Source organism: Poeciliopsis prolifica, unplaced genomic scaffold (assembly GCF_027474105.1).
Source record: "Poeciliopsis prolifica strain line A6 unplaced genomic scaffold, Auburn_PproV2 SCAFFOLD044, whole genome shotgun sequence".
Classification (NCBI taxonomy): Eukaryota; Metazoa; Chordata; class Actinopteri; order Cyprinodontiformes; family Poeciliidae; genus Poeciliopsis; species Poeciliopsis prolifica.
In genome coordinates this window covers 1527191-1540068 of record NW_026562419.1, presented here as the reverse complement: position 1 = coordinate 1540068, position 12878 = coordinate 1527191, and the positions used below count along the sequence as shown (strand labels likewise).

The following is a 12878-nucleotide window of genomic DNA, read 5'->3' as shown; positions in this document are numbered from 1 at the left end:
GAAAGGAAATCAAGAGCTACTACCTCTAACGGGTAGGACACTTCTATGGGCTTAAGAGGTGCTCGAGGTTCTACACGGTCTTTTTGTAAACTACAGACAACACACCCATTCTGGAAACACTGTACCCCCTTTTCCATGCTTGGCCAAAAGAAATGGCGCCTTAGGTGAGCGAGGGTCTTCTCCACTCCTGCGTGGGCTGTAGCTTCATGACATTTCTCCCAGACATCCTGACGCTTAAGATCTGGGCACACAATCTGAAAACGGGGCTCACATACATATGAGTCAAAACACGTCTACAGAGAATCCTTTTGTGTATACAGAGTCTTTTCCAGTGTTTTAACAACTTTTTTGCTGGTTCACTTAGAGTTGCCTGCTCAGTCGTATTTGGGGTTCTCCCTTCTTCCACATACACTCGTACCTGATGTATGTCTGGGTCTGCCGATTGTAGAGCCTGCCAATCTTCACCCCACTTCAGTAAAGCCACGTCTTCTGTATCCGCCTCTGTTAAAGCCGCCACAGCACAGCCACTGTTGATGGAAGTTTTGGGGAATCTAGACAATGCATCTGCGTTAACATTCTCTTTTTCCGCTCGGTACTTTACCTCAAAATCAAATGAGGCCAGCTGAGCAACCCATCTTTGTTCCACTGCCCCTAGTTTGGCAGTTTGAAGGTGGGCAACTGGGTTATTGTCCGTAAATACTGTGAACTTGGCACCAGTCAAATAGTCCTTAAATTTTTCAGTAATTGCCCATTTCAGTGCCAAAAGCTCCAATTTAAATGAGCTATAGTTTGCATCATTTCTCTCGGTAGGGTGTAAACTACGACTAGCATAAGCGATTACTCGCTCTTCTCCTTCTTGATTTTGTGCCAGTACTGCACCCAATCCATAATTGCTGGCATCAGTGTACAACCTAAAGGGCTGGGTGTAGTCTGCATAGGCCAATATTGGTGCTTGAGTTAACGCCTCCTTCAGTTTGTCAAATGCAATTTGACATTCTAATGTCCAATCAATTAATTTTGCACCATGCTTCTTGTCAGTAGGGATGCCTGTTAACAGAGAATTAAGTGGGTATGCGATCTTAGAGAACCCCTGGATGAAACGTCTATAGTAGCCTGCCAGGCCCAAAAACGCCCATACTTCCTTAACAGTCTTTGGGGCATTCCACTCTGTAACTGCAGTCACCTTCTCTGGATCAGGCATAACTCCCCTCTGATTGACCACATGACCCAGGAATCTCACCTCTTTCTGAAGCAGGTTACACTTGTCAGGTCTCAACTTCAGGCCATGCTTCCACAAACACATGAAGACTTCTTCCAAGTGCTGTAGGTGGGTATCAAAATCAGGTGAATATACAATTATATCATCCAAGTATACAAGCAGAGACTCAGCGATCTGACCACTTAAGCATTGTTGCATCAATCTCTGAAATGTTGCAGGTGCATTGCAGAGGCCGAATGGCATGCGCTGAAATTCAAAAAGGCCCAAAGGTGTAGTAAAGGCAGTCTTTTCTCTATCCTTAGGATCAACCTCGACTTGCCAATATCCACTGGCCAAATCTAAGGTGGAAAACCACTCTGCCTTGGAGAGGGAGGTCAGAGTCTCTTCAATCCTAGGGAGAGGGAAGGCATCTTTATGAGTAACAGAGTTCAGTTTTCTGTAATCGACACAGAACCTCCAGCTCCCATCTTTTTTCTTGACCATGACAATAGGTGCGGCCCAGGGGCTGGAACTTTCAGTTATCACACCTTTGTCCAACATGTCCGCTAATAATGACCTCATTTCTTTATACATGAGTGGTGGCAGTGGTCTGAATCTCTCCCTTGTGGGGCATGCATCTCCCGTCGGAATGGTGTGCTTGACGGCATCCGTCCGACCGAAGTCCTCATCATGTTTAGAAAACACTTTCTCCCATTTTTGTAATAAGGTGGCCAACTTACTGGCCTCAGCAGGCGTTAAAACTGGTTGTTCCACCAGTCTCTGTAGGCTGAAGCTTCGGCTCTCCTCCAAGGAATCCACAGCTTCCACCAGTCCAACCTGCACCACACCGCCGTCATCAACAGTGAGGCCGACATCACGACCTCCATGGACATCCACGTCATCAACCTGATAGAGGCGGCCAATTTTCCGGTAGCGCCCTAAAGTAACTGGAAAGTTATTCAAATTTTTCAGCCGAACAGGGAGCCTACCATTTCTGACGACAGCGAGGGTGCGGGCCACTGAAACAGTGTCGGGCTCCTCCAAGGCTTCCCCAGGCCACAATAGTCTCTCCCAGCTGGTCCTGCTCGAGCTCTCCGTCCCCAGACCTCGCTTCTTGCCGGATCTTAACCCCTCGTCGCTGAGCTGGCCAGACATATCCTTTGAAGTCGTCCTCTGTGGCAACAGTTATCCTCCGGCAAGAGAAAAAGCCTCCCGCCATGCCCGTTGAACCTCGGGCTCTGGCAGCAAAAAGACAAAGGCTTCCCGGGTTGCAGAAGACTACATCCCAACAGGGTCTAATTACATTCATGCCAATGACAAAGGGGGGTAGTAGAACATTCATCAGTCACTACAAAAACACCCTTCTGGTTAATATCAACACCCTCAATCTTAAAGTCCATTAGGGCGTACCCTATACAGGGGATCTTAAGGCCATTTGCCGCCTTAAGCTGGATGTAGGTAGGTGCATTACTAACATCACAGTCAGGGAAATGTTCGAGGAACAGGCTCTGCTGCATAAGTGTCACTTGTGAGCCAGTATCCAAAAGTCCCTCCAACCTGACTCCTCCCACAAACACCTCCACATAGGGGCAGTTCCCCACTAAATCGGTCGTGGCCTTTGGTCTCGCTGACCTGACCCCACTGTATAGGCCGCTACAGTAGGGTGTGCTAGTTTAAAGCTGGCTGATTTACAGAGGATTCTCTGCAAAATCTGGCTATATGTCCAGATTTTTTGCACACCCTACAAATAGGCCTACCATCCTCATCCCATTGGTAACTGGTGTCACGGTCCGGGTGCCATTTCCCTCGGCGACGGGGGAACAATCCTGGGGTACGCTGATGTTGGCATGGGACCCTTTGTCCTCTGGTCCTTGATCAGTTTCACAGGCCAGGTCCTTCATCTGGCCTTTACTTCCTCCATAAGTTCCTTTTTCAGCTCCTGTTTCCACACATCACTCTGTTGAGATCGAACAGTGTTAGGGTCCCTTACCGCGGCACATGTCGCTTCAGGCCATCTTGGACTTTGTTCCTCTTCTAATAGAAGAGCCTCTTGTTGAACAGCGCTGAAGGTCGCATCAGGGTCTAGGCGCACAACTCGCTTTAGCAGCTGAAGCATGGCGCCATCCTCCAGGCCAAGCAGGAATTGGTCCCTAAGGTGAATATCAGTGGGTGCTTCAGTTGCATTGTGTTTCTGTAGTTTACGGTACAGCTCTCTCAACCGGAGTCCGTATGCCTGAACGGACTCACCTGGTTTCTGCACACAACCAAAAAATTGTGACCGTAAAGCAGACACAGGAACCTTCTTTGTATACAAGTCATCCAAAACTGAAAATATTTTTGTCACCCTATCACGTTCATCATCACAGAGCACATTAATTTGGCGTCTGGGCAACCCAGACAAGGCACCAATCAAAATTTTTACCTTATGCGATTCAGGCAAATCATTTGCATCTAAAAGACCTTGTATTTGCTCCTTCCATTCGTTATATTTAACATCATCATTTTGCCCTACAAATTTAGGAATCCATGGGGCACCAGGATAAATGGGCATCATCATCTTTTCCCTTTTTTTAAAAAAATGTCTAATAAAACACTGTTCACAATCCCACAGGTCCTGCTCACAGCGCCAAGTTGTGAAGGCCGAGAGGCTCAATTTTTCTGTATACAAAATAACCTGCAGGATTGTGGACAGAGGCGCAACAAACTGATAAAAGGGATACAATAATTTATTTTAAAAACAACTAGTTAAAAAGGAACATTTGCTGAAGATCATTATACAAGTCCATTAAAAAAAGTCTTAACTGGCCCACACAAAGGAAGAGGGGGCGGGTCCGCTGCTGCTCACACGTCCAGCCGGGTCCAAACAATCCTCCAGTCCACACGGACCTCAGTGAGCGCTAGCCAACGGCTCCGTTCAGGGGAACACGGTCCTTACTGCTTCTGTACGTCCAGCTTGATCTCCGGTTCTCAGCCCAGCAGTTCCACTTCCTTAGCCGGCCGCCCGCTCCTCTGCCGCGACCAGATTAGCAGTCCTCAGGGCCGGTCCCTCCTGTAGCCAACGCCTGAAGCCAGTCCGAGCCGTCTGCCGCTCCTTCACGCATCACAGTCCCAATGGCCTTTTACTCCTCCTGATCTGTAAACAACTTGATGATGCGGATCAGCTGTGTTGCTGCCGTGGGGCGCATGCGGCACGTGACCAACAACCAATCAAAACATGCAAAAACAAAACATTTAATCCAAAATAAACTAAGAAAATAACTTCAAAATATACAATCCAAAACAATATCAAAATCTAACTCAAAAGGAAAAACAAGGTCACCTTGCCACAGATATGTTTTCAGTGTTTTATCAACAAAATTTCTCTTTGCAACTCCTGAACAATACCATGTGTTTCAGTTTCATTCTTTTTCCTGGAGGCTCTCTCAGGTGTTATGTGCAACACGTTTAAACATTTTCACAACAAAGTAATGACTGATGTGCTGATTGGTAAGAATAGTTTTCATCAGCTCTTTTTTACATAATAAAAATAAAAAGTGATCTGACAAAATAATAAATGTACATGCAATTAGTTTAAGTCAATAAAATCCTCTGGAGCAGTGATATCCTGAATGGCTGAACAGAAACAGGAAGGGGCAGCACCCAAAAAAATCCCAACATCCACAAAACAAACAAGATGACAAAGAAGCTCTATCATGACAACTGATCTCTGAGCAGTGAAGAAAAGCTCTCAACCATGGAGGAGATTAAAGAAATTAGGACTAAAATACACATTTTAACCAACTTGACCACAGGTTACTAACTTGTGGCTATTTTTTAGGATTAATGAACTCAACAGAGGATTGTTGCAAGAAAAGTCCAACACCAACATGTAGCGGCTGAGTGAATCTGGTCTGGACTTTGTGGATCAGAGTCATGGTTTCAGAGACGCTGTAGAAACACAGAATACCTGCTCTGTGATCCAGGTACACTCCCACTCTGGAGGAACTGGACCTGATACTGTAGTTTTAACTTTGTTGTGTTTAAATGTGTAGCCATTTTTGGTACAATTTAATGACCAAGATTTGTCATTTGATCCAAATTTTTCTGCCTTGTTGATGTTCTTATATGAAACTGCTACAATTCCTCTGGCTTTCCCGCTCCACTCCACCTCCCAGTAACAACGGCCAGTCAGACTCTCTTTACTCAGGACCTGATAATGATCAGTGAATCTGTCTGGATGATCAGAATAAGACTGCTGTTGTTTTATGAATGTTACTTTTCTAATCCACTCATCTAATAACATATTCCTGTTTGCTGTGTTTGGATCCAGAGTGATTTGTTGTGAATAATTTAAGAATCTGTCTCTGGTCTTCGGTTCTGGCAGCAGAATATCCACTAGCTGCTGTAGCTTGTCTCTGAGCTCTGACACAGCTGCTGTCACGTCCTCAAAGTGTCTCAGAGGACGGATGTTGATCCTGGATGATCCTGTAGACTCACTGAGTGCTGGCAGTGAGGGTAGTTGAGGAGAAACTGGGTGTGATCCTCTGTGTGTGAGAGCTGCTCCAGCTCAGCGTCTTTCCTCTTCAGCTCAGTGATCTCCTGCTGCAGCTTCTCCTGAACATCTTTGACTCGACTCACTTCAGTTTCCTGCTGGGATCTGATCTGCTGCTTCACATCAGAGCTTCTTTTCTGGAGGAGACGATCAGCTCAGTGAAGATCTTCTCACTGTTCTCCACTACTTTATCAGCAGAGACATTGATGGCCTCCACCCCGTTGAAGCAGCTTCACATCTTTCTCTTGGTCCTGGATTCTCTGATGGATTTGTTGTCGACTCTCCAGGAGCTTCTTCTGCTTCTCAGCTCTTTCTGCTGCAGCTGGGACTGTTTCATGGCCTTTATGTTCCTCCATAGTGCAGAGATAACAGATACTCTGCTGATCAGTACGACAGAAGATCTTCATCACCTCATCATGACGAGAGCAGTAGTTCTTCTGGAGGTTCTTAGAAGGATTCACCAGCTTGTGTTTTTTAAATGGTGGATTATCATAGTGAGGTTGGAGATGTTTCTCACAATAAGAAACCAAACAAACCAGACAGGACTTGGCAGCTTTCCTTTTCCTCCCAGTGCAGTTATCACAGGCCACATCTTCAGGTCCAGCATAGCAGTGGGTGAGTTGATCTCCTTTCTGCTCCATTTCAGCTCTCAGTAACATCGACTGTGTGAGTTTCACTTCTCTGCAACAGAGACTGCTCTGAGCTGAGGTGTAACATATCAGGTAACTGAAGGGAGTGTCTCTGGATCCTCCATCATGACGGTTGAAACCCAGTGGGAGGGAGAACAAGGAAGCTCTTTGAACTGAACCATCTCTGGTAACCCTGAAATGTTACCACTGAGTAAATTTAAAGAGGCTGCTCACCTCAGATTGAGAATTTCCATGTTTTATTCCCAGATGGATGCAACTAGAGAACTGAAGTTGCAGCTAGTAAAGTATGTAAAAAAGTTTAAAAAATATTAAAGTTTAACTTTAGGAGCATTGTCTACGGTGGTTGACAATTTGGCAATAAACAAAAATGAATATTAACTACATATGATTTACATCTCCAGTTAAACCCATAAAATCATTCACTTATTATCCAAAAAATCCTTTAGTTAAAAGTTCTTAACTTATCTGCAAGAACTGTTTCTCAGTAGTTAAATTCATAGGAACTGGCAGTCTGCCTGCCTAATGATACATTTTGGACACGGCTCTTATTTTAGTTGAGAACATATCCAAGATGGTGTCGCAGCAGAAGCGTTCCAGTTAATTTCAATTCAATTCACATATACTGTATGGTGCCAATTCCCTATAGATGTTGTCTTGAGGCACTTTACACTTCATGTACTTGCAGAATTTACTTCTCCTGGACAAGATTGAAACGACAGCTGACAGGAAAAACTCCCCTTTAACAGGAAGTTACGTCCAGCAGAACCTGGCCCGGGACGAATTGACGTCTGCCAAAGTCGACTGGGGAGTTGAGAAAACAGAGCTGATTCACAAAAAGTAACAGATGGACTGATGGAGGATGACTTTCTATGTTCATGAAAGCAAACAGTTCACAGCAAAGAGGGAGAATAATTAATTGATAGAAGAATTTTCACAGCCCCCAACTTTCAGGAGAGTTTCACAAAGTTCCGTAGCTATTAGGTCTTAATATTTCAGCTGTATGACACAACGCAACACAATTTATTGACTTGATTGGTTTGCAAGCAAAGTGTATTATGTCTTACCTGTTTCATCGTCTTAATTTGACAATACTAACCACAAGCTTGTTTTGGAGAAAAAGTTGCCAATTTTTGCACAATTCCCTGCATTGTCTTTTATTTTAACCTTTCATGCACTGCCTTTGCTCTCTCTACTTTCCATCTTTTAAAAAACAACTGCCTGAGAGCAATGACAGTAGTTATAGCAGTCCATTTTAGCATCAAACCAGCTTCACCACTCTATTACATATAGTCAGACCAAACTGATTTTATATTGCTATTGGCTATCACATTGTACTGGTTGTATTCTTTCACAGATCTACCTCAGACGGTCAACCTAACTTTGTTCAAAACTGGTAGTTGCACTTTTGGCCACAAGATGGCAGTGTTAAAAGCTCACTGCATCTTTCCAAGGTTGGCCTGTATGTGTGTAGACATATGTGGTGCAAAAAAGGTTGTTGCACTGGTGATTCACTTCAAGTCACAGAGAAAAATGCTGAGTTGTGTAACTGTAGTATTTTTACATCTTCCACAAATACAAGCCGCAGCTAAACCTCTTCAGATTCTTAAGTATATAAAATTACATTTTCTGAGTCAATCAAAAACTTACATTCACATTTTTTACTCCAGCCATTAAAAACAAATCCCCATACCTGTGTATGAAATAAATAATTTGTGTTTATTTCTTTGTAATTTACAAAACGTCTGTTACGCTTTCACTAATCAGCTTCTGTTCTACCGATCTCAAAATATAAATCTCCTGCTCTACTACTTCGGTCCCACTTGTTCCAGTAAATTAGGAAAACAAAAAAAGCTTCCACACCTACATTTACAACTTCCCACAGACACATTTTTTCATAATTTCTTTCTAACCTAAGTCAGTGAATGATGTTGTACTAAACCCCTGATGTGTCATAAATGCAGCTTTACAAGCTACACCTTGCTTGGTGAGCTCTGGTTTTCTCTGTAATTATCTTAATGACGAGACCTCTTTAGGAGACAGAAAGAAGACATGTAATGCAGGACAGCATTAAAGTCATAAAGTAAAATAAATGCAAAATAAATTTAGAATCTATATTGAGATGAATTATTATTATAAAGGGTTTTAATTTCCATTATGTCAAAAATTAAACAAGTCATACTGTGACAGGAGACCAGCCTTTTTTGAACAATTTTCAAAGAGCTGAAGCACTATAACAAACAGAAGTGTAGCTTTAAATACTAGTTATTTGTGTACTTAACAAGAATAATTACTTTGTATAAATTGCAAAATATACTACTCAAAAAAATAAAGGGAACACTCAAACAACACAATATAACTCCAAGTAAATCAAACTTCTGTGAAATCAAATGGAATAGACAACAGGTGGAAATTATTTTTATATTTATTTCATTCATTCAGATCTAGGATGTGTTATTTGAGTGTTCCCTTTATTTTTTGAGCAGTGTATATTCACAATATTAAGGCTGAATTTAACACTGCTGTTTGTCAAACCTGGAATATTTACATTATTATTATCATCATCACAAAGATCCTCCAAAAAAATTAATGATTGCAAAAATATAAAATTGTTGGATTCTCTCTAGATGTGATTGATAAAAAAAGTGCTCTGGTGAGAAAGTTGTGCTTAGATATTAATTTTCAATAATTAATCCTCTTTCAAATTCAGACAGTGTTATAGTTTATTAATTTCAAAATCAAATAAATTAAATCTAATGTTTTAGAACATTTTCTGCACATCCAGGTAGATAATAAACTACATAAATCAACTTTTCAAACGACAAAAAGCGAAAAACTATTATAGTGTGTGCTTTGGGAGGGTCGCATCCCTTTTTGTATGAGGGGTTGCTAATGCTTTGTTTGGTTGGGTGGGGACAAAATGTTTCATCATTAGAATACAATGAATATGCAGACCCAGTTTGGTGAGCAGTTGTCCTCATACAGCCTGCTCTTGGCAGGGCAGTCCAGAGTATACTGGCACTGTAGCCTGAAGAAATTTGGGGAAAAGATCTTGAGGACAAATTTTAAATAAAACTCCACAGAATCGCTCCTTTTCAAGTGTAGACATCTAAGGTAATGAAAATATATATAAAATAAAGTGAAAGAAAAATTAAATGTTTCTCTTTTAGTAAACTGTAAAGCCATTACTGGCCAGCTGTACATCAAGTGTTTAATCAATTTATAAGAGGTTTTGTGCATCACTCAAATCTGAAATCCCTTTTGGGGTCATCCAGGTTAATGGTTTGGACCCTTGAAATGGTTTCAGGATCTTTAATAATGCAGATCACCATTGACTTGGTTAATGGTAGAAAACATCTGGCCTGCTGTGGATGCCAGGCCTCCTTATTTTAGGAAACTATAATCAAATTGGGCTCTTTAACACTTTTTGTGGTTAAAGAACTGGACCAACTCTCCCTGTTTATTTAAAATATGTTCTGTTCGGATTATATCTTATCCAGTGACAAAGTCTTATCACAGAAGTGTCAGTATTTATTATCACAATAACCTTTTAATACTTTAAATCATCAAATCTTTATTCAAAGTTAAACTTTTGGATCAGAGGTTATCCTACAGCTGAAGAAAGGAGTTTTTGAGTCGGTTCAAATTCCCCATAAAACAAAACCAATATTGTCCAATATACATGCAAAACATTCACATAATTCAAATTAAACTGACATCAAATGACTTTATCATGTGTGGAAAAACATAATTTAAACCAAAAACTAGAAACATAACTAGAGATGGATTCACTCTTAAAGTATTATAAAACTCCTCCTCATCATGTTTCTGGGGTCAAATTACTACAGTCTCTTGGAGATGCTGGGTCTCCATCACCGGTCTGAGGGTCCATTAGTTCAGAACCACTTGTTGATCGTTTCCTGTGACATCTGCATACATGAGTCTCCACCAGCCTCCATGTTTTCTGAGCATGTGGCTCAAGAACTTCTTGCATGCAGCTGCACCAAACTACCAGTAGGTGGCTCCACAGAACTAAAAATTCCTGAACATCAGTTTATCTGAATGATCTTGCTCCTCCATACAGATCAGATTTACTCCAGCATCATCTTCCATTTTGTTAGATCAGCCAAAAAAAAAGCTCCATTCAGTGTCCTACAAACTAAAAATCACTTTAAAAGAGATTAAACTTTTTATGTAGTGGTTCATAAACTTTTGAATATTTTGCCTCTCTAGTCAAATATCTTCACTTCCTGCTTACAAGCCACTTTTTCATGTTTTATTAATGCCTCTGCACTAATAAAAGTTAAACTTTTATTAGTCATATTGTTAAGACACCAGGCTCAAGGTAAAGATGAGGAGGGTGGAACTGCATCCCCTATTATATTATGGATAAGAATGTATACTATTTTTTTCAACATACTGTTGTTTGTGAATAAAATGTAAGTTTGATGTTGAAGTTAGAGAACGTTTCTATTTTTTGTTGTAATTCTTGTCGTAATACGATAAAACCCTCCTCATGCCAAACATGGTTCGGCCACAGAGAAAACTTATAACCTTAATTTTATCATTCTTCCCCTGTGCTGCACTAAATGCCTGGTTCTCTACAGACAGCCTGAGTCGGTCTCACCGCTGTGGGTCAGAACCAGATATCCTGATATAAAGAATCGGTACCAACTCTCTCAGAAACAACGGCTGTGTGAGTTTCTCTTTTTTAGAACAGAAACTGGCTGCAGCTCTCATGTAAATGTCAGGTAACTGACAGACGTGTCACTGATTCCTCCCATCATGACCAAACCAGAGGCAGAGGGAACAACGAAGCTCCTTGAACTGAACACCGTCTGCTAACCATGAAATATGTTTTAATGCCTGAGTAGAGATAAAAACGTTATTCAGCTATTAAAACTAGGAAAACATGCCATTTTTATCTGTTTCAGGGGGCGCTATAGAGTCACTGTGCCACGCCCATTTGTAATTTCATTAACATACAAAAACTACTGTCTCTTCCCATCCTGAGATATATTTTTGGATATGTTCAGGGCACAATAATAATTAAAAACAGCCCATTGGTAATGTTGCACCAAGTGAATATAAATAAATAATCTGCTGAGTCAATTAAAATCAATCCATACTGCCCAGAAAAAGGCTCACATTTATTTATTGCAAAAGAAAATATGTTACAAGAAAGTCTGCATTCAAAATAAAAAGGATATCTGAATTTACATATTACACATCCAGTTGTCCTTTTTTTTTCCATAAAATTTTCACCATCTCAAGAAAAATACAGTTAGTGAATCACTTCCTGTGTGTTTAATGCTTCTTCTCTTAAGTTGATTTTTATACCTTATTTGTGTTGTAAGATGAATCATTTACAAAAGTGCTACAAAGTTTAAAAATTTCATCACCTCTTCATAGAAAACAAGCAGTTATCAGAAAATTAGGGACAGGTTTTAAGATGGAAACATCTATTGTCATAGTTATAAGTCATGAGATTTTGCTTTTGTGGGTATTTTTTATGATGTAATTTGTCTTCTTTGGAGGTTGTTTGGTTTTTCCTAATACACATGTGGACACAACTGTTGATACTCCTCTGTTAATGACTGAAAAATGCACAAAGGTCACTGAAATAACTTGAATTTAAAAAAGTAATAAATAATTTTAAAAAAGGACTGTAAATTAACCAATGAAAATCAGACATTGCTTTTGAAATGTGGTTCAACAAAATCATCTTAACAAGCAAATTAATGAAACAGGCCTGGACAAAAAAGTTAAATGGCCTTTTTTGTCCATTTAACTTTGACCTTATCAAATCTGGAAAACATTACATTATATTCAGTCTCTCACAAACAGGTGGCGTCAAATGACTGGATTGTAGCCACAATTGCCCTGGGGCAGTTTCTAAAAATGAATGGATGTCAACATGACAAAGTAGCTCCGTAACAACAGCTGATGTCTGAGAAGTGAAGAAATGACAACAACGATGGAGACTGAAAGACTTAAACTAAAACACACATTTGAACTAATTGGTCATCATGTCACTGCTGACTATTTAGGTTTAACAAACTCAGCAGAGGATCCTTCAGAAAGTCTAATCCCAGCATGCAGAGGCTGAATGAATCTGGTCTGGACTCTGTGGAGGAGACTGATGGTTCCAGAGACGTTGTAGAAACGCAGAATACCTGCTCTGTGGTCCAGATACACTCCGACTCGGGAGGAAACTGGACCTGGTACTGGAGTTTGACTTTTGTTGTGCCAAAATGTACAACTATTTCTGTCACAGCGCAGTGACCAAGATTTGTCATTGAATCCAAATGAACTTCCATCTGAGCGTCCTGATCTGCTGATGTTCTTGTATGATACTGCGATATTAACGCTTCCTCCACTCCAATCCACCTCCCAGTAACAACGTCCAGGCAGATTCTCTCTACTCAGGATCTGAGGCCAAACAGTGAATCTGTGTGGATGATCAGGATAAAACTGCTGTTGGTTCATTCTTGTTACTTTT

At 40.9% G+C, this 12878-nt stretch overlaps 1 pseudogene; it reads right to left on the bottom strand.

The window, feature by feature from the left end:
- Positions 1–4356: 4356 nt before the first annotated feature.
- On the bottom strand, positions 4357–12865 carry LOC129376476 (tripartite motif-containing protein 16-like; annotated as a pseudogene).
- Between the last annotated feature and the right edge of the window lie 13 nt (positions 12866–12878).